Here is an 18,224-nt window from a genome sequence, read left to right as displayed (position 1 = left end):
TTGATTAAAAATTGACTGAAGGGTTGCTTAAAAAATGGCAAAATAAGGATGTGGTGAAAGGAAGGTATGGGGAAGTCAAATTTTTGTTGTATGTTTCTGATGTGTGTGTTTTGTTTTGTATTGTCTTTTGTATGTGTAAAAAACCAATAAAAATTATTTTAAAAAAAACACAAACTGCCAGCCTTCTGATCAGCAAGTCCTAGGCTCTGTGGTTTAACCCACAGCGCCACCCGCGTCCCTAGATACCTATTAGGTCCATAAATTACCATATAGTGTATATTCAACACAAAAAACCGCGACAATTTGTTGTTGACAAAGGACAGCTGGACATATAAAGGGCCCCATTACCTTCAGTAGCTTAGGGCCTCATCAAACCTAAATCCAGCCCTGCCTAGGAAGTAATGGGGGAGCTACAAGCCAGTCCGGACAACTGCTTCATCAGACCCTTTACAAGTCTCTGTGTGTTCTCTTGTTCTGCTTTCCTCAATAAAGAAACTAGCTGTAAGCTAGCTGAGTATTTCTCTCTCTTCCTCTCACCTGCGAACCACCTGTTCTCCCTGTCGGCTCCCTGACAAGGAGCATTTGGTCTGATCCAAGCAGGGCTCTTCCCACTTCCTTAATGGGATGCACTACCAGGTAAAGTGTGACTTGAGAACCTGTGGCGCTTTGGTTGTTGTTGGACCACAGCTCCTGCTATGCCAGGTCATAAGTCCTGCTGGCTGAGGCTGACGGGAGATGGAGTCTGTTATGTACTGAGTTGAATAGGATCCAAAATGCAGCAGTCTGATTGGTCCTAGAACAATAGGATTCAGAACGCAGCAGTCTGATTGGCCCTAGAACAATAGGATTCAGAATGCAGCAGTCTGATTGGTCCTAGAACAATAGGATTCAGAACGCAGCAGTCTGATTGGTCCTAGAACAATAGGATTCAGAACACAGCAGTCTGATTGGCCCTAGAACAATAGGATTCAGAATGCAGCAGTCTGATCTGTCCTAGAACAAAAGGATCCAGAATGCAGCAGTCTGATTGGTCCACAGGAGCCACCCAATCCAGCACAAGGTGGAAGTGAACCCACAACCTGATTGGCCTACAGGAGAATCCCGGAATTAGCCAATCACGTGGGGCCCCTTGTGTAAATAATGTATATAAAGCAGACATTCTGGGGGAACTTCCATTCCTCCTCACCACTATGAGCTGAATAAAGAGCATGAAATCCACTCTCGACTCCGAGTATATTTCACATCACCTGCAAGCTAAGGTGGCAATTGAGCAAGAAGGACTGGCTGAAATTCTTCACCATTCTTCTGGCTGAAATTCTTCACATGAAGAAGGATCATCTGAATTCTCTCCAGGCAGAGGACCAGTACTTTCTTGAAGCAGCGACACAGCTTCTTTCTTAGGAGAAGGGCTGTAGCCAGGGGTGCCAGCTTGAATAAAATAAGGGGGCAGGTAAGCCCCACCACACATAATCGATCGCATGATGGGGTGCACCCCCCACATTTGAATGGCAATGGCCATCAACTTGGGGGGGAGGGTCCCCATCAAATATTTTATTGGGAGGCCAAGGGAGCTCGGCCCCTAGGAGTTGGCTCCTATGGCTGTAGCACTGTGGCAGATCATCTGCTTGGCATGCAGAAGGTTGGAGCTGGTGAGCCAGATGGACCAATGCTCTCAGTAAAAGGCAGCCTCCTGTGTCCCTAGGGACAGCAGAAGGAACCACAGCTGAGTTATCTCCCATCACACAAAGGAAGAGTCTTCTCCGGCTTTGGAGCTGATGATCCTCCTTAATTTCCCTGCTTCCTTGCATGGTGAAAAGTTCAAGCCAGGCTCTCCTGGGAGCGTCTCTAGATGACACCCCATAAATGCAAAGCTCCGTCCGTGAAAGTTGATTCTACCAGTCCCGGGCAAGCGTTTGGAGAAGGAAGACGCCCATGGAAGGGCCAAGAAGTTGAAACATCGCCGGGTCTGTCTCCAAAGAACCTCTGGCTCTCGTCCACGGCATTTTCACAGGGCTTAGGCTGAAAAAAGAGAAATCGATGTAACACTTTTATCTCATTAAAAGCCTGCCTTCCCCTAAGCCACGGAATGAGAGCCCTGAGCAAATGGGCAAAGCCTTGTTATTCTGAGCCGGGCATAACACTGGGGGAGAAGAATTTGCACACAGGTGGGGGCTGGAATCCAAGAGATTGGTGGGGGTGGGTGGCAGAGGGGAACGGGTCATAGGCAAAGAACAAGGCGGGGTAATCTTACACCTGGCAGAGGATTTGAGGAGAACTAAACCCACACAGCCCTACGGCAAGTCGGAGCGACGCTGGGAACATCAGCCCAAATTCGTGCAATCGTCAGAGTTATGGGGCAGAGGGCGATTTATGAGCCGTGCCCAGCAATTATTACCAGCAGAGTTCAAGGGGGCTGTTTTGGTCAAGGGTGTTGATTCCCTACTTAGAGTGGACCATTTTTCGCCTTGTAGCGCAACAGGGGAGGGGAAGAAGTGTACTTGGGGTGGAATCGGTGGAGGGAGGCGATCAGAGCACAAAGAACAATGACTCCAGCTGCTTTTCACACAGAAGAGAAACGCCAGAAGCACATTGTGTGTGTCTGTGTGCGTTTCCAGATTCCATATTGCGGTGTCTCTGGCTGTGACCCTCTGCTCTGAGTTTCAAGGTGGTTATTTAATTAATTTGATGCTTTCAAATCTTCATAGGTGTCCCACTCATATAAATATCAAAAAAAAGGGGGGGGAACACTGCACAGGAAAATATGCAGGGCAAAAATTACTGCATTTTTCGTTCTATAAGATGCACCAGACCACAAGATGCACCTAGTTTTTGGAGGAGGAAAACAAGAAAAAAAAATATTCTGTATCTCAGAAGCCAGAACAGCAAGAGGGATTGCTGCGCAGTGAAAGCAACAATCCCTCTTGCTGTTCTGGCTTCTGTGATAACTGCGCAGCCTGCATTCGCTCCATAAGACGCACACACATTTCCCCTTACTTTTTAGAAGGGAAAAGGTGAGTCTTATAGAGCAAAAAATACGGTATTATTTCTTAAACTGATCTTACAAAATGGCTCTCTCACCTCAAGTTAAAACTATCGACCAAAATCAATTAGTATTTATTAATTCCAATGGGTTTACTCTGAGCAGGACGAGAATTTGCTACAATCCAATATCCATATTCTAATTATAGAAATACAATGCATCTCATTGCAGCGATAGCCACTGTACTCAGGTGACCTGGCTGCCTGTCCAGTCTGCTGACCAAGTGTGCACTGTCGACTGGCAACTGCATACAATCTCATATTGTATGGTTCTTTATCTTGAAACTGGACTTAGACAGGACACGCCTTCAAAAGAGGATACCTTCAAGGAAAGGATTGCTCTCTGTAAAACAGTGCACATGGCCCGGCCCGCCGGGGCCTCTGGAGCTACCACTAAGAAGGCCCTGCTCCTTGTGGAGGTCACTCTCATTTCTCCCAAAAAGTTTGAGCTTGAAGGAGAACCTTATTGGTTCATAGCAGGTTAGAGACACTCCCTGAAATACCTGTGACCGAGACCATGTAGGTCAGGGCTGGGGAACCTGTTGCCCTCCAGTTGTTGCTGGATCATGACTCCCATCGTACCTGGCCATTGACCAAACTGGCTGGAGCTCATGGGAGTTGGAGTCCAGCAACATCTGGGGGGACCACAGCTTAGCTACCTTAGGTGTAGGACTTGTGAGGTCAAAGCCAACAGCTTTAATGGTCTAAAATGTATAAGGAGGTTTCTAATAACTGCTGGAAGTGTAAACAAGTAGATGGATTTGTGGTGGTCTTGTAAAAAAGCAATAGTATTTTGGGATATGATATATAATGAGATAAAAAAGATGCTTAAAATGATTATACAAAAAAAGAAAGAAAGAAGAAGAACTTGAAGCTGTTTATGTGTGTAATGATAGCGGCTAGGATTTTTTATGTGCAAAAATGGAAGGAAGAAGAAGTTTTCTCAAAAGAAGAATGGATAAGAAAAATGATGGACTATGAGGAATTGACAAGCCTAACAGCAAAAATAAGAGAACCTAATGATTATTAATTTTTGTGGAAGATTTGATGCCTTTTTGGGAATATTCAAAGAAATATTATAGTATGATGAATTTGCGAGCAAGATTTGACCTGTGAGCAACAGTAGGAATTAGAGATCATTGTATGGTGTTTACGATATAAGAGATAGGGTGCTGCAAGGGGGAGAAATAAAAACACAATGGAAAACGGGAGGGGAAGTTGAAAAAACCAAAATTATTATGGAGTTTTGGAGTATGTATGTGAAATTTTAGAAATTTAACAAAATGTAATAAGCTAAAAGCTTCACTCGGGGCAGCAAAGAAAGTGGTATTAGGAAGAGGTGAACCATATGAACAGAAGAAGATCATATGCTGGATCAGACCAATGGCCCACCTAGTCCAGCGAGCAAGACCTGAGCACAAGAGCCCTCTCCCCTCTTGTGGTCTCCAGCGACTGGTGTTCACAAGCATACACCCTCTGACCAACCATGGGCAGACATCTCTCCTGCCTCACTTCACAAGAGAGACTCAGAAGGCCCACCTTCCCTTCCACCGCCTGCTCTATCGGACGACCCACAAGCCCGGCCGCTTTCCGAAAGCCCCACCAGTCTCCTCCAGGCCTTCTGTCATCAGTTCACTAAGTCACTCCTTGCCTTCAGCGCTCTGACAACTTCACCTCATACTTGGTGTTCTCACACCCACTTCACCGAGAGAGACGATTCCCAGTAAAAATATTTAAACAGCTCCTTCTGAAAACACCAGGAGATTAATATCTGGCACGTGCGTGGCTCAGTCAAGACACCTCTGCAGGGGGAGGGAGATGGTGAGGTTGGGGACGGGGAGGTCCCAAATACTGCATCCCACCTTGAGAATAGACTAGCACCTCTTTGGGATACTCGATGAGAGTTCTCATCATGTCTGCCCATTACAATGGTTTCTACCTGTCTGCAACACTGAGGAACCCAATTGACGTATTTCTGGCAGAAACCCTTCCCTCAGTCAAATAAGGTCTTTCCCCCCCTGTCTTTTAGTGTTCAAGGTTAGTCCCTTCTTCCTGCACCATCACATCGTAAGAGGGAACAGGAGCACTTTCCAGGAAACCTGTAAAGCAAGTTTAAGAAACAGTGCGTGGAGCAACAATTAAAATTTAGGGTTACGCTTGCCCACAGAGCATCTCTGGCTAAGATATCCTTGCAGAAAAATCCAAATGGATCTTCTCTTTGGATTGGCCAAATCTGGGAGGCTGTTGGGTTTGGGGATTTAGGAAGTGGGATCTGCAACAAATTGTTGCAGTGTGTCCTCTCTCACACAACCTTCCAAAGGTAAAAGGTAAAGGACCACTGGGCGGTTCAAAGGTGACTCTGGGGTTGCGGCGCTCAGCTCGCTTTCAGGCCGAGGGAGCCGGGGTTTGTCCACAGACAGATGTGGCGCAATGGGACACTGTGATGGAAGCCAGAGCGCACGGAAATGCCGTTTACCTTCCCGTCGCAGCTGTACCTATTTATCTACTTGTACTGGCGTGCTTTCGAAATGCTAGGTTGGCAGGAGCTGGGACAGAGCTGGCATAGAGCAACAGGAGCTCACCCTGTTGTGGGGATTCGAACCACTGACCTACCGAACAGCAAGCACAAGAGGCTCTGTGGTGTAGACCACAGCGACACCTGTGTCCCCACAACCTTCCAGGACTGCACCTGTCTAGTGTTTCAGGTAACCAGAAGCCTGTCCCATCCTGTAAAGGATTTGACTAGTTCAATTTGCTCCAGGTCAAGGGATGGAAAGGAAGGAGAGAGACTTCAGAAATGTAATTACTGTATTTTTCGCTCTATAAGACGCACCAGACCACAAGACGTACCTAGTTTTTGGAGGAGGAAAACAAGGAAAAAAATATTCTGAATCTCAGAAGCCAGAACAGCAAGAGGGATCGCTGCGCAGTGAAAGCAGCAATCCCTCTTGCTGTTCTGGCTTCTGGGATAGCTGCGCAGCCTGCATTCGCTCCATAAGACGCACACACATTTCCCCTTACTTTTTAGGAGAGAAAAAGTGAGTCTTATAGAGCAAAAAATACGGTAATATGTATTTATCAAGAAGCACGGGACACGGGTGGCGCTGTGGGTTAAACCACAGAGCCTTGGACTTGCCAATCAGAAGATCAGCGGTTCGAATCCCCGCGACGGGGTGAGCTCCCATTGCTCAGTCCCTGCTCCTGCCAACCTAGCAGTTCAAAAGCACGGTCAAGTGCAAGTAGATAAATAGGTACCGCTCCAGCGGGAAGGTAAACGATGTTTCTGTGCGCTGCTCTGGTTCGCCAGAAGCGACTTAGTCATGCTGGCCACATGACCCGGAAGCTGTACGCAGGCTCCCTCGGCCAATAAAGCGAGATGAGCACCGCAACCCCAGAGTCGGCCATGACTGGACCTAATGGTCAGGGGTCCCTTTACATTTATCAAGAAGCAAGGGTGAACTCCATCAACTCCATAGTTCTTGCTACATTACAAGTGCTCTTGCAATCCTGTTTTCATCTGCTTACAGTGGTCTTTAAGATAAATTACAATCCCCCCCCCCTTGTTTGTTAAAGTTTTGGTCTTCCTGGTTCCTGAGCTTTCTGGTCAATTTTGTCATTTTGCCATAGCCCATCAATTTAATTTGCCATTCTTCTCTGGTAGGGACTTTATCTTCTTTCCAAGCAGAGAGCCACCTTAGTCATCTTTGCTGGCAGCTTTTCACACAGCACACATCCCCTAGTGCCACCGGTACCAGATCCTTTTGCAAAGCGGGAGAAGCCATAAAATCTAATATGAAACCTTAGTCCTCGCTTCAGCTGTTGGTGGCTTTAATGGAAGGAGCCTCATGTCTTAATTATAGCAGGCCTGCCTGCCCATTACAGGGGTTGATCCTTTATGGGGTGTGGGAGAATGAGAAGATCCAGAGTTGAGCCTGGCAGCTGAGCAATAAAGTGAGTGAGTTGCGGTGGAGACATTGGACAACAGCAACCACAAAAGGCACACCTGTATGAAACAGGAATGGTTGCAAGTGTGGCAAGTGCAGGTGTGTCTGTAGGAGCCCATTCGCAGGATGCGGCTCCTTTTCCGAAGGAACACATCCTGCAAACGATTTGGGGACACAAGCAAGACTTGCGACAAAGGTTTGCAGCGTGAAGGGTCCTTATTCAGGGGGGGCAGGGATGGTGCCAAATCCAGTCACCCCCTGCCCCCATATCTGAAAACAGCACATCAGAACATGAGCAAATGACACCGTGCAAGAATAAAAAACACACACAGGCTGCAGGATTCTTCAGTACAGTCATACCTCATGTTAGGTTTGCTTCAGGCTGAGCGTTTTCAGGTTACATCCCGCGGCAACCTGGAAGTACCGGAAAGGGTTACTTCCGTGTTTCGCTGCTCGCGCATGTGCAGACGTGCAAAATGATATCACTCGCATGCGCAGAAGCGGCGAATCGCAACCCGTGCATGGACAAATGTGGGTTGCGTTCTTTTCAGGTTGCGATTGGGCCTACGGAACAGATCCCGTTCGCAACCAGAGGTACCACTGTACAGTCGTACCTTGGTTCTCAAATGCAATTCGTTCCTGGAGTCTGTTTGACTCCCGAAACGGTTCAAAAACCAAGGCACTGCTTCCGATTGGCTGTGGGAACTTCCTGCACTCAAGTGGAAGCTGTGTTGGACGTTCGGCTTCCAAAAAACATTTGCAAACTGGAATACTTACTTTGGGAGCCGATTTGTTCAACAACTAAGGCATTTGACTACCAAGGTACCACTGTAGTAGTTTTACTGAGGCCTTAAAGCATGCAGAAACATACTGGCTCCTCAGTAAGGCACACAAAAAAACACTTTGCTCAGAGAGCATGTCCAGTTACAAAAGCCAAAAACAAATAGTATATGCAGAAACGAAAGAAAAGAACAGAATGAAGAGAAACTGCCCAGCAGGCAGGAGTATATATCCCCGACTGAGGCAGTGACCTTGAGTCTTACATGACTAGATAAAGGCCAGCTGCAGGCTTGTTCTATTGTGAACACACTAGAAAGTTCAGGAATGTTCTAGTAGATTCTAGAGAATTCTGCATCCATAAGACTTCCATCCCTGCCGCAGGGTTCTAGCCAGCCAGGCTGCTTTCCAGGATATTCCATACCATTACCTCCCTGGTTTTTCATAAGAAGAACCTGGCTGCAGGATCAGGCCAAAGGCCCATCTAGTCCAGCATCCTTTTCTCACATCGGCCAGCCAGTTGCCCATGAGAAGCCCACAAGATCACTCTCCCTGAAGGGAGTGGGCAGGGGGGGGTGCATTGACAGTTGGAAGGCAACGCCCGGAGAGCAGGAGGAGAAATGCATCTGGAGCAAATAAGATATGCAGGTTTGACTGATAAGCGAAAGGAGTGCACTGCCAAAATGCTCTGGCAACACCCAATGAGGCCATAAGGCAAAGGGGGGAATATGATATGATACGTTACTGGTGGTGGGGTGGTTGGGAGGTGCTGCTAGGGTATAAAAACTGCTTGCTTACGTGTTTTAGGGCCCCCAGCCTTTGGAAATAATTCCGCTGGTGGTCTCTGCGCAGATCACAATAAACTTTTTCTCCGAAGGAACTGAATCCCTGGTGCTTCTTTGTCACCTCTGCGTCCTGGGTAAGCGGGCAAATGGATCCCAAGTAATTAAGGCTTCAGATTTGGGGGCTCGTCCGGGATTTGCCCAAACCCATTGGACCGGAGGCCAGGCTCGACCGCGGTGAACAGCTTGGGCTGGTGCTCGCAGCTCCAAGCGCGCACCCTGCCAGTTTGTAGGGGGAGCTAGCCACACCGTCCCAAAGTGGAGACACCCGGTCAAGGGAGAAAAACGACGGCCGAGGAAAGGGACCCACAACGGGAGAAAGGTGAGCTCTAAGGGAAAGGGGCTAGAGGCTTGATCAACCTCACCTGGCCGTGGCAGTAAAAGTGCCGCCAGGAGGGTAGGAGGGGAGGACAGAGGGGAGCCTGTGTTGTGTGTGGTGTGAAAGGATGAATGTATATGTGAGGCCGGGGCTTAGCGTCCCCATGGCCAAGCGTGTGTAGGATTGTGAGTTTCTTGGCAGCGCGAGCTCGCCAAGCCACAGTCTGTAGCAAAACCGGTGTGTTTGAAGAGAAGTCCCGTATAGGAGCAGAGTATTTTGTTAGACATGGGATCTGGAGGCAGTAAATGTACCCCTTTGCAGTGTTTACTGGATAACTGGAGAACAGCTACAAAACATGACTATTGGGGTTTTAAGTTGCAGAAAGAGAGACTTAGAACTTTATGTGAAGTACTGGCTGGCCATCAGAGGGCACTCTCGACCTGCAGTTAATAGACCCCCTGTGGCAAAATATAGTTAATGTTCACCCGGACCAGATTCCTTATATTTCCACCTGGAAAACTAATGTGGGAAAAAATCCCTCGTGGCTGGAATCCTGCCGCAGTAGAATAGACCAGGGCGCCCGTCTGTGTGCGGTCAGAACGAAGCCAAAACCCCAGGTCTTACAGGACCTGGAAGAAGAAGGTGTATTGAGACCTCCTCCCCCATATGCCCCACCAATGGCAGTGCCAGGGGAGGCCAAAGATGATGAATCAGATGAGGAAAAGGGAGAGGATGAGGAGTTTAGACAGACTATTGGAAAGTTGACAAAGGGTGGAAAGAGGTGGACTGAAGAACAAAGGAAAAGAGTTAGAGATTTTGTAAATGACTTTAAGGAAGAAATAGACGTTAGTGGGCACTTAGTGAGTGCCGCAGAGTGTAAAAGGGAGCAATGGAAGAAGAAACAGAGACATTGGGAACAGGCTTGGGATAGAGCTGCCCTGCATAAGGCAGCCAAGAAACAAAAGGAGAGAGCAGAGAAGATAGCCCCCCTGCGCCGGGTTTATGACCCACCGGGACCCCCAGGGGTGAACGGGGCGCCAGCGCCACGAACATATACGGTCCAACATGTGCCTTTCTCAAGTGCAGATGTATGTAATTGGCGCAATCAGAACCCCTTTTTTGAGGAGAACCCAGCGAAAATTATAAAATTGTTTGAATGTATTGACTGGGATGAGGCGGGCCTCCCGGAAGCCTACTAATTTGATAATAATAATAATAATAAATTTTATTTGTATCCCGCCCTCCCCAGCCGAAGCCGGGCTCAGGGCGGCTAACAACAATCAAAACAATCAAACAATCAGATAATTGCACATTCTAAAAAAAAAAAAAAAAAAAATCCTTCCAGTAGCACCTTTTTTTGTTTTTTTGTTTTTGTCTTGACTATGGCAGACCAACACGGCTACCTATCTGTAACTATTCTAAAAATATTTCATTATAAAAATCAATTGAAATCAAATTAATGGCAACTGATTAAGCAAGATTCTGTGCAGGTTGCCAGAGGAGGGAGTCAGGCTGTGTCCTGACCAAAGGCCTGGTGGAATAACTCTGTCTTGCAGGCCCTGCGGAAAGATGTCAGGTCCCGCAGGGCCCTAGTCTCTTGTGACAGAGCGTTCCACCAGATTGGAGCCGCAGCCGAGAAGGCCCTGGCTCTAGTTGAGGCCAGCCTGACCTCTCTGAGGCCTGGGACCTTGAGGATGTTATTATTTGCAGACCGTAGGTGATGAGAGTTAGGGAAGTGATTCAGAATCATGAAAGCCACCAAGGACTTGTTAAACCACCTGGCTGAGGCTGGATACCGGGTATCCAAGAAGAAGGCGCAGATATGTCAACCAACTGTAAAATACCTTGGTTTTGACATCTCTTACCAACAGCGAACTCTAAGGGAGGAAAGAAAACAGGCTATTATCCAAATACCAGAGCCAAAAAACCGCAGGGAGCTCCGTGGTTTTCTGGGATCCGCAGGGTTCTGTAGGATATGGATACCTAACTACAGCAGCATTGCTCGGCCCCTGCATGAGTCAACTAGGGGAACAGAGAAGGATCCTTTTATATGGGGCAGGGAACAGCAGCAGGCTTTTCAGGATCTCAAAGTGGCATTACAACAAGCCCCAGCGCTTGGCATCCCAAACCCCGAGAAGCCTTTTACCCTGTTCATAGATGAAGACCAGGGGGTAGCCAAGGGAGTTTTATGCCAGAAACTGGGAAATTGGCAGCAACCCGTTGCATACTTGTCAGAGAGGCTAACCTCAACAGAACAAGGGTTGCCCCCCTGTATGAGAGCAGTTGTGGCAGTGGCCACCCTACTCACAAAGGCAGATAAATTCACGTTCGGACAAGACACCACTTGTGTGACTCCACACGCAGTCCCAGCCTTACTTGACATGAAAGGCACCTATTTCCTATCACAAGCAAAAATGAGGAAGTGCCAGATGTTGTTATTACATCCACGCCTGAAGTTTCAGGTTACCACAGCCCTTAACCCAGCTACCTTATTACCGGTAGGAGAAGGTGAGGGACCGACCCATGATTGTGTAGAGGTCATGGATGAAGTGTATTCCAGCAGGCCTGACCTTAAGGATGAGGCAAACCCACATTGGCCTTCATGGTTTGTGGATGGGAGCAGCTTTGTTGAGGCTGGACAGCGAAAGGCAGGATATGCAGTGGTAGCCCTTGAAAACAATGTGGTTGAGGCCAGTTCACTCCCACTGGGAACCTCAGCCCAACTGGCTGAAATAACGGCACTTACCAGGGCCCTGTGTCTAGCAAAAGGGGAAAAGATCAATATTTATACTGACTCAAAGTACGCTTTCCTCACCCTGCATGCCCATGGGGCACTGTGGAAGGAAAGAGGTCTGCTCACCTCCAGAGGGGGTCAAGTGGCGCACCCTCAGGCGCTCTTAGACCTTCTGGACGCTGTCTGGGAACCTGAAGCAGTGGCAGTGATACACTGTTATGGACACAAAACTGGACCTAGTGAAGAGGCCAGGGGAAACCGCCTGGCTGACCGGGTAGCAAAGGAAGCAGCCCGGGGTTCATCCCCAACACGTTTCATTGGGGCCCTGGTACCAGAAGAAATTCTGGATAGCACCTTGAAACCAAGGTACTCTGCCCATGAGGTGGCTACTGCAGATGCTGAGGATATGGATCCCAGGATCATTGTCCCGGCAAGTAATTCAGCGGTACCATGAGTCCACCCATGTGGGACCTGATGACATGACCAAGCAGCTGGAAAAGTGTTTTTATGTGGCCAACCTTCACCAACTGGCTGCCCAAGCTTCCAGGAAATGCATGTTGTGCCAAAGGAACAACCCTAGAACTGGACACTTGGCTCCACCAGGAGTTCAGCACAGTGGGACTGCACCCATGGAGGACCTTGTTGTGGACTTTACTGAATTACCTCGATGTGGATTGTATCATTATTTGCTTGTGGCAGTATGTACGTACACAGGCGCCCAGCGGACGACCGCTCTGCTGGTATCACTCCGGACCTCTAGGCACGGCTGAAGAAGTGGATGGGAGGAGCGCCCGCCGGCAGCGCTCCCAGCGTGCCTGCAGTTTGAGTAACACCACCTGATAATGTTTTAAATTCCGAAAGAACTCTAGTGTGTATTATTTGGTGTGAGGAAGAGCCCGTGGGTATTTTGACACCAAGTGCCACCTACTCTTGTGGGTGTGTGGTAATCTACCAACCTTGGGCTCCTTCCCCGTGGGGCTTGTGTTTGCCCTCCACCCACCAAGGATATAGTCACCCCGCAGGACTAGAAGGGTTCTATTTGCATACTATAGGATTTGATCCTTGGAGGTTTCCACGACCCCTTTTATCCTGATCGCCCTGAACGCCCAGGCAGGCCAAAACCTTCCCCAGACCCTTATCATGATTAAGGAATGGTGGGAGGAACCTTGGAACCATCGGGCATGGTGGATAGGGGTGACATGTACTGCTTTGATTATATGGATGCTGTTATATTTCTGTTGGCACGAACGCCATAGGTTTTCTGGAAGGAAGCGATCCCCCTCCATCCCCTTGATGATCCTTCTCCTATTTATGGTGGGAGAATCCACTCCCAAGGCCAAATGCTTCCAGGCCTTAAATCGTAATAGCATTTTCCCCACACATGAAATGAGAAGACAGGGGGCTCAGAGTCTCTATAACAAGTGGCTTCAATTGGCAGAAAAAGTAGCCCATGTTCCTGTACAAACTTGGGAAGGAAGGATGGGATATGTCCTACTAGACAATTTCCTCCCAACAGGGTGGCTCCGGGGGCTCTTTGCTATGCTTATGGGACCTTTGCTAATTTTGCTTTTGCTCTGCTTCTGTATTCCCTGCTTTTGCAACAGATGATGCAAAAAAATGATGTCCTGAATGATGGGACCCCGTGTGATTGCCCTCATGCGAGAGTATAGGCCTATCCCTGCGAACGAACCTATGGATTAGGTTGTTCAGAAGAAGAGGAGGGAAATGAAGGGAGTGGGCAGGGGGGGGTGCATTGACAGTTGGAAGGCAACGCCCGGAGAGCAGGAGGAGAAATGCATCTGGAGCAAATAAGATATGCAGGTTTGACTGATAAGCGAAAGGAGTGCACTGCCAAAATGCTCTGGCAACACCCAATGAGGCCATAAGGCAAAGGGGGGAATATGATATGATACGTTACTGGTGGTGGGGTGGTTGGGAGGTGCTGCTAGGGTATAAAAACTGCTTGCTTACGTGTTTTAGGGCCCCCAGCCTTTGGAAATAATTCCGCTGGTGGTCTCTGCGCAGATCACAATAAACTTTTTCTCCGAAGGAACTGAATCCCTGGTGCTTCTTTGTCACCTCTGCGTCCTGGGTAAGCGGGCAAATGGATCCCAAGTAATTAAGGCTTCATCCCCACCTGTGATTCATTTATTTATTTTTAGAATATATCTTTATTGATTTAAAATGCTATCATACAAATACATTACAAATAATTACAACAAAATTTCCCATGAAAATGAAAAAGGAATAACAAGAATAAAAATAAAAAGCAAAGAAGAGTTAACATTAAAATAAAAGAATATTGGTTGTATTATCATATCTTGACCAATAAAGTCTTCTAGAACAAAAACTTCCAATCATTCTCATTGTACTTTTTCTAATATCTTGATTTTATCGCACAGTTTATTTTATAGCTTTTTCTGCATATTCTTCTAAGATATTTTTCCAGTTATTTATTATACACAAGTATCATTCAATTCTGCCAGGATAGTTTCGTTTTTACAGTGTGATCTTATATACTCCTTGAATAATATCCATTCTCTATATACTTTTCGATTTAGGGCTCCCCTAACTTTTCCAGTCAGCTTTGCTAAGTGAACATGGGGCGCGGGTGGCACTGTGGGTTAAACCACAGAGCCTAGGACTTGCCGATCAGAAGGTCGGCGGTTCAAATCCCCGTGACGGGGTGAGCTCCCGTTGCTCGGTCCCTGCTCCTGCCAACCTAGCAGTTCAAAAGCATGTCAAAGTGCAAGTAGATAAATAGGTACCGCTCCGGCGGGAAGGTAAATGGCGTTTCCGTGCGCTGCTCTGGTTCGCCAGAAGCGGCTTAGTCATGCTGGCCACATGACCCGCATGTGTACGCCGGCTCCCTCGGCCAATAAAGCGAGATGAACGCCGCAACCCCAGAGTCGGCCACGACCAGACCTAATGGTCAGGGGTCCCTTTACCCTTTACCTTTACCTTGCTAAGTGAAAATGCTCTACCATGAGTGTTTGCCAGTCTATTATTGTTGGTATTGTTTCACATTTCCAACTTCTGGCTACGAGTATTCTTGCAGCCGTGATTGAGTACATAAACAGTGGTCTTGTATTTTGCTTTATTTCTGTTAGTAATATTCCTAGAAAGAAAATCTCTTCTGATTCCTAGCAACTTGCATCCAGAGCCATGTTGCCTCTGACAGTGGAGGTAGAACAATAGCCATTGTGGCTGGTAGCCATTGTTAACCCTGTCCTCTGTGAAATTGCCTGCACCTCTTTTAAGCCATCCATGTTGGTTTCTATCCATCACCACAATCTTCAAGAGACGGTTTGAGCTTTCATAGTGTGCTGGCTGCCTGTGGTTAGGATATGTTTCTGTGCTGGTGCCTTAGGGCATTTGATGCTACAAGTGTTTGGAATATTTCCATTCTGTTTTTCTTCCTTTTGATTTGTGTTCATTCTGTTTGTTTGTTTTTTAAAAAATATTTTTGTTTAAAAAATTTAACAACCAGATTATCAATCAATCCATATATCCATTTACATTCCACCCCTTTTTAAACTTCTCTACATTCCCACCACATATGTTAAAGAGTACCTTCTTTTTCTTTACATTTCCAACATATGTTTGACCCGGTTTTATACATTTTTGCTATTTGTACTGGTGTGATATACCATCCATACATCATATAGTTTTCTTTCAGCAGAGAGCAGTCAGTACATTTCAAATCTACCTCCCACAACTTTTCCTAGTCCCCAAACTGTATATTGTGTCCTATATCTTGTGCCCATTTAATAATAACTGATTTGATCTTTTGTTTTCCATTCTAGCAGAATACTGTATGCTTTCTTCAGCAGCTTCACTTCTTCTTTTATATCTTCCTTTTGAAATCTAGAAATTGTATAGCTAAACCCTTTCTTGTTGTCTTCCTTATACATCTCATGTAATTGTCTATAATGCAACTGAAATATACTCGGAGTCGAGTGTGGACTTCATGCTCTTTATTCAGCTCATAGTGGTGAGGAGAAATGGAAGTTTCCCTGAACTGTCTGATTTATATACATTATTTACACAATGGGCCCCATGTGATTGGCTAATTCCGGGATTCTCCTGTAGGCCAATCAGGTTGCGGATTCACTTCCGCCTGGAATTGGATTGGGTGGTTCCTGCAGACCAATCAGACTGCTTCATTCTGGATCCTATTGTTCTAAGACCAATCAGACTGCTGCATTCTGAATCCTATTGTTCTAGGACCAATCAGACTGCTGCATTCTGAATCCTAATGTTCTAGGACCAATCAGACTGCTGCATTCTGAATCCTATTGTTCTAGGACCAATCAGACTGCTGCATTCTGAATCCTATTGTTCTAAGACCAATCAGACTGCTGCATTCTGAATCCTATTGTTCTAGGACCTATCAGACTGATGCAATTTGGATCCTATTCAACTCAGTACGTAACAGCAATCATTCTGTTTTAATAGAGTAGTGGGCATGGCTGGAGCAGCGTTCTGATAATGTGCTGGCAGATCTCTAAGTGATGTACCATAGATCGCAATAACAACCCGCTGCACCCTGAGATTAGCCTGCTGGCTTGCAAAAGAGACCTAGAATGGATATTTGTACTGAGAACTGTGAGCTCAGGGGGTTGGCTGTGGCTGAGTGGTAGAACCAGGGGCGCACAACCATTAGGTGGTGTGAGGCTGTTGCCACAGGTGGCAAAAGCTCCCAAGGCGGTGCCCACGTGGGTGCCCTGCTTGCCCAACTGCCTCAGTTGCCGGTGGAGAAGCGGTGCCAACATCTGCATCAATTTCATGCAAGACCTCGCCGAATCTGGGTGAGATCTCACCTGAAATCACATGTGGTCTTGTGCAGCGCAAGAGATTTTGCTTGAAATCAGCAAGATCTCACCCAAAATTGGCACCAATCCCAGAGATGCTGCTCCATTGGCAGTGGGGCAGGCAGTGCAGGTTGCAGCTGCAACAAAAGGGCAGCGCAACACTTTCCATTTTGCCTCAAGCACCAACGCAGGACGTGGCACCCCTGGGAAGTACACCTGCTTTGCAGGTAGAGGGTCCAGGTTTCAGCCCACAAAATCTCCAGGTGAAGGTGGGAGGCGCTCTGTGTCTGAAACCCTGGAGCAGGCATCCCCAACCTTCGGCCCTGTAGAGGTTTTGGACTACAATTCCCATTATCCCTGACCACTGGTCCTGTTAGCTAGGGATCATGGGAGTTGTAGGCCAAAACATCTGGAGGGCCACAGGTTGGGGTGCCTGCCCTGGAGCATCTGGGGTTGCGGCGCTCATCTTGCTTTATTGGCCGAGGGAGCCGGCTTACATCTTCCGGGTCATGTGGCCAGCATGACTAAGCCGCTTCTGGCGAACCAGAGCAGCGCACGGAAACGCCGTTTACCTTCTCGCCGGAGCGGTACCTATTTATCTACTTGTACTTTCGAACTACTAGGTTGACAGGATCTGGGACCGAACAACGGGAGCTCACCCCATTGCGGGGATTCGAACCACTGACCTTCTGATCGGCAAGTTCTAGGCTCTTTGGTTTAACCCACAGCGCCACCCGAGTCCCTTATAACCTGAGGTACCACTTTAGCTAATGGGGCCTCCCGCTGCCACCAGTGTGATTTCTGTTCTCATCCTGAGGTACAGTTCTTAACCCAAGGTACTACTTCCAGGTTAGCAGAGTCTGTAATCTGAAGCGTTTGTAACCTGAAGTGTTTGTAACCTGAGGTACCACTCTACACAGTTCTGAGCTAGATGAACCAATGGTGTGGCTTAATATAAAGCAGCTTCTTCTTCTCCTATCTTTCATTGTGGACAATAGATTGTTAAGCGTCTTTCTGAAGAAGAAAAATCTTTTCTCTGGTAGGAGAATGTAAAAATAAAACGTGGTTCCTCAGAGCATCAGCATCCAGCCTTCTTCTCTAGGTGGGTACAGAATCTCCTTCACTTGTTTGTGTTGTGCAGCTGTAAAGGATGAGACGAAAACCGTGCATTTCAGACACTGGTGGACGATTTGATTTGATCCCATCCAAAAAAAGTCAATGGGCCGGATCGGTCAAAATATTGACGCCGCTGAACTGCGTCAACTGCCTTCTCCAGAAATCCGTGTCTGCCTGTGCGTGTTTTCTGCAAAGAAAAGCTCAGATAATCAGCAAACCAGTTGCTTAAGTCCCTCATTTCACAAATACAATACAGAATGAGTCCCTCGGCGCTGGAAGGCTGCAGAGGTTAAACACTTAGTTCCGGTACATAAAGTTTATATTCAGTCACATACAGAGGGAGGGAGGGAGAGAAGAACACCCATCAACCTAATCTATATTCTTCTTATGTTCAGGAGGCTGGCTGGGGATTGACAGAACAGCAGCAGTGTTGACTTAGGCCACATTCATCCTGACATTTAAAGCATTATGAATGCAACTTTGAACAGCTATGGCTCCCCCCCAAAAAAGAATTCTGGGAGCTGTAGTTTGTTAAGGGTGCTGAGAGTTGTTAGGAAACGCCTATTCCCCTCAGAATGCTGCAATGCCTGGAGTTCCCTGTGAAGAAGGATAGGTTGTTAAACCACTCTGAAAAGAGGA

The 18,224-nt window shown here is 47.3% G+C and overlaps 1 long non-coding RNA gene across 1 annotated transcript in view; it reads right to left on the bottom strand.

Moving 5' to 3' along the window:
* LOC309359657 overlaps positions 1-14,493 on the bottom strand; it is a 203,140-nt gene extending 188,647 nt beyond the window's left edge. The window contains exon 1 of the long non-coding RNA XR_014163902.1: positions 14,274-14,493. This is a non-coding gene — a long non-coding RNA (uncharacterized lncRNA). The remainder of the gene's footprint in view (positions 1-14,273) is intronic.
* Between the last annotated feature and the right edge of the window lie 3,731 nt (positions 14,494-18,224).

Source organism: Podarcis melisellensis (genome assembly GCF_964234715.1).
Source record: "Podarcis melisellensis genome assembly, chromosome: 16".
Lineage (NCBI taxonomy): Eukaryota > Metazoa > Chordata > Lepidosauria > Squamata > Lacertidae > Podarcis > Podarcis melisellensis.
The sequence above is the reverse complement of the archived record's forward strand: the minus strand, read 5'-3'. Positions and strand labels throughout refer to the sequence as shown.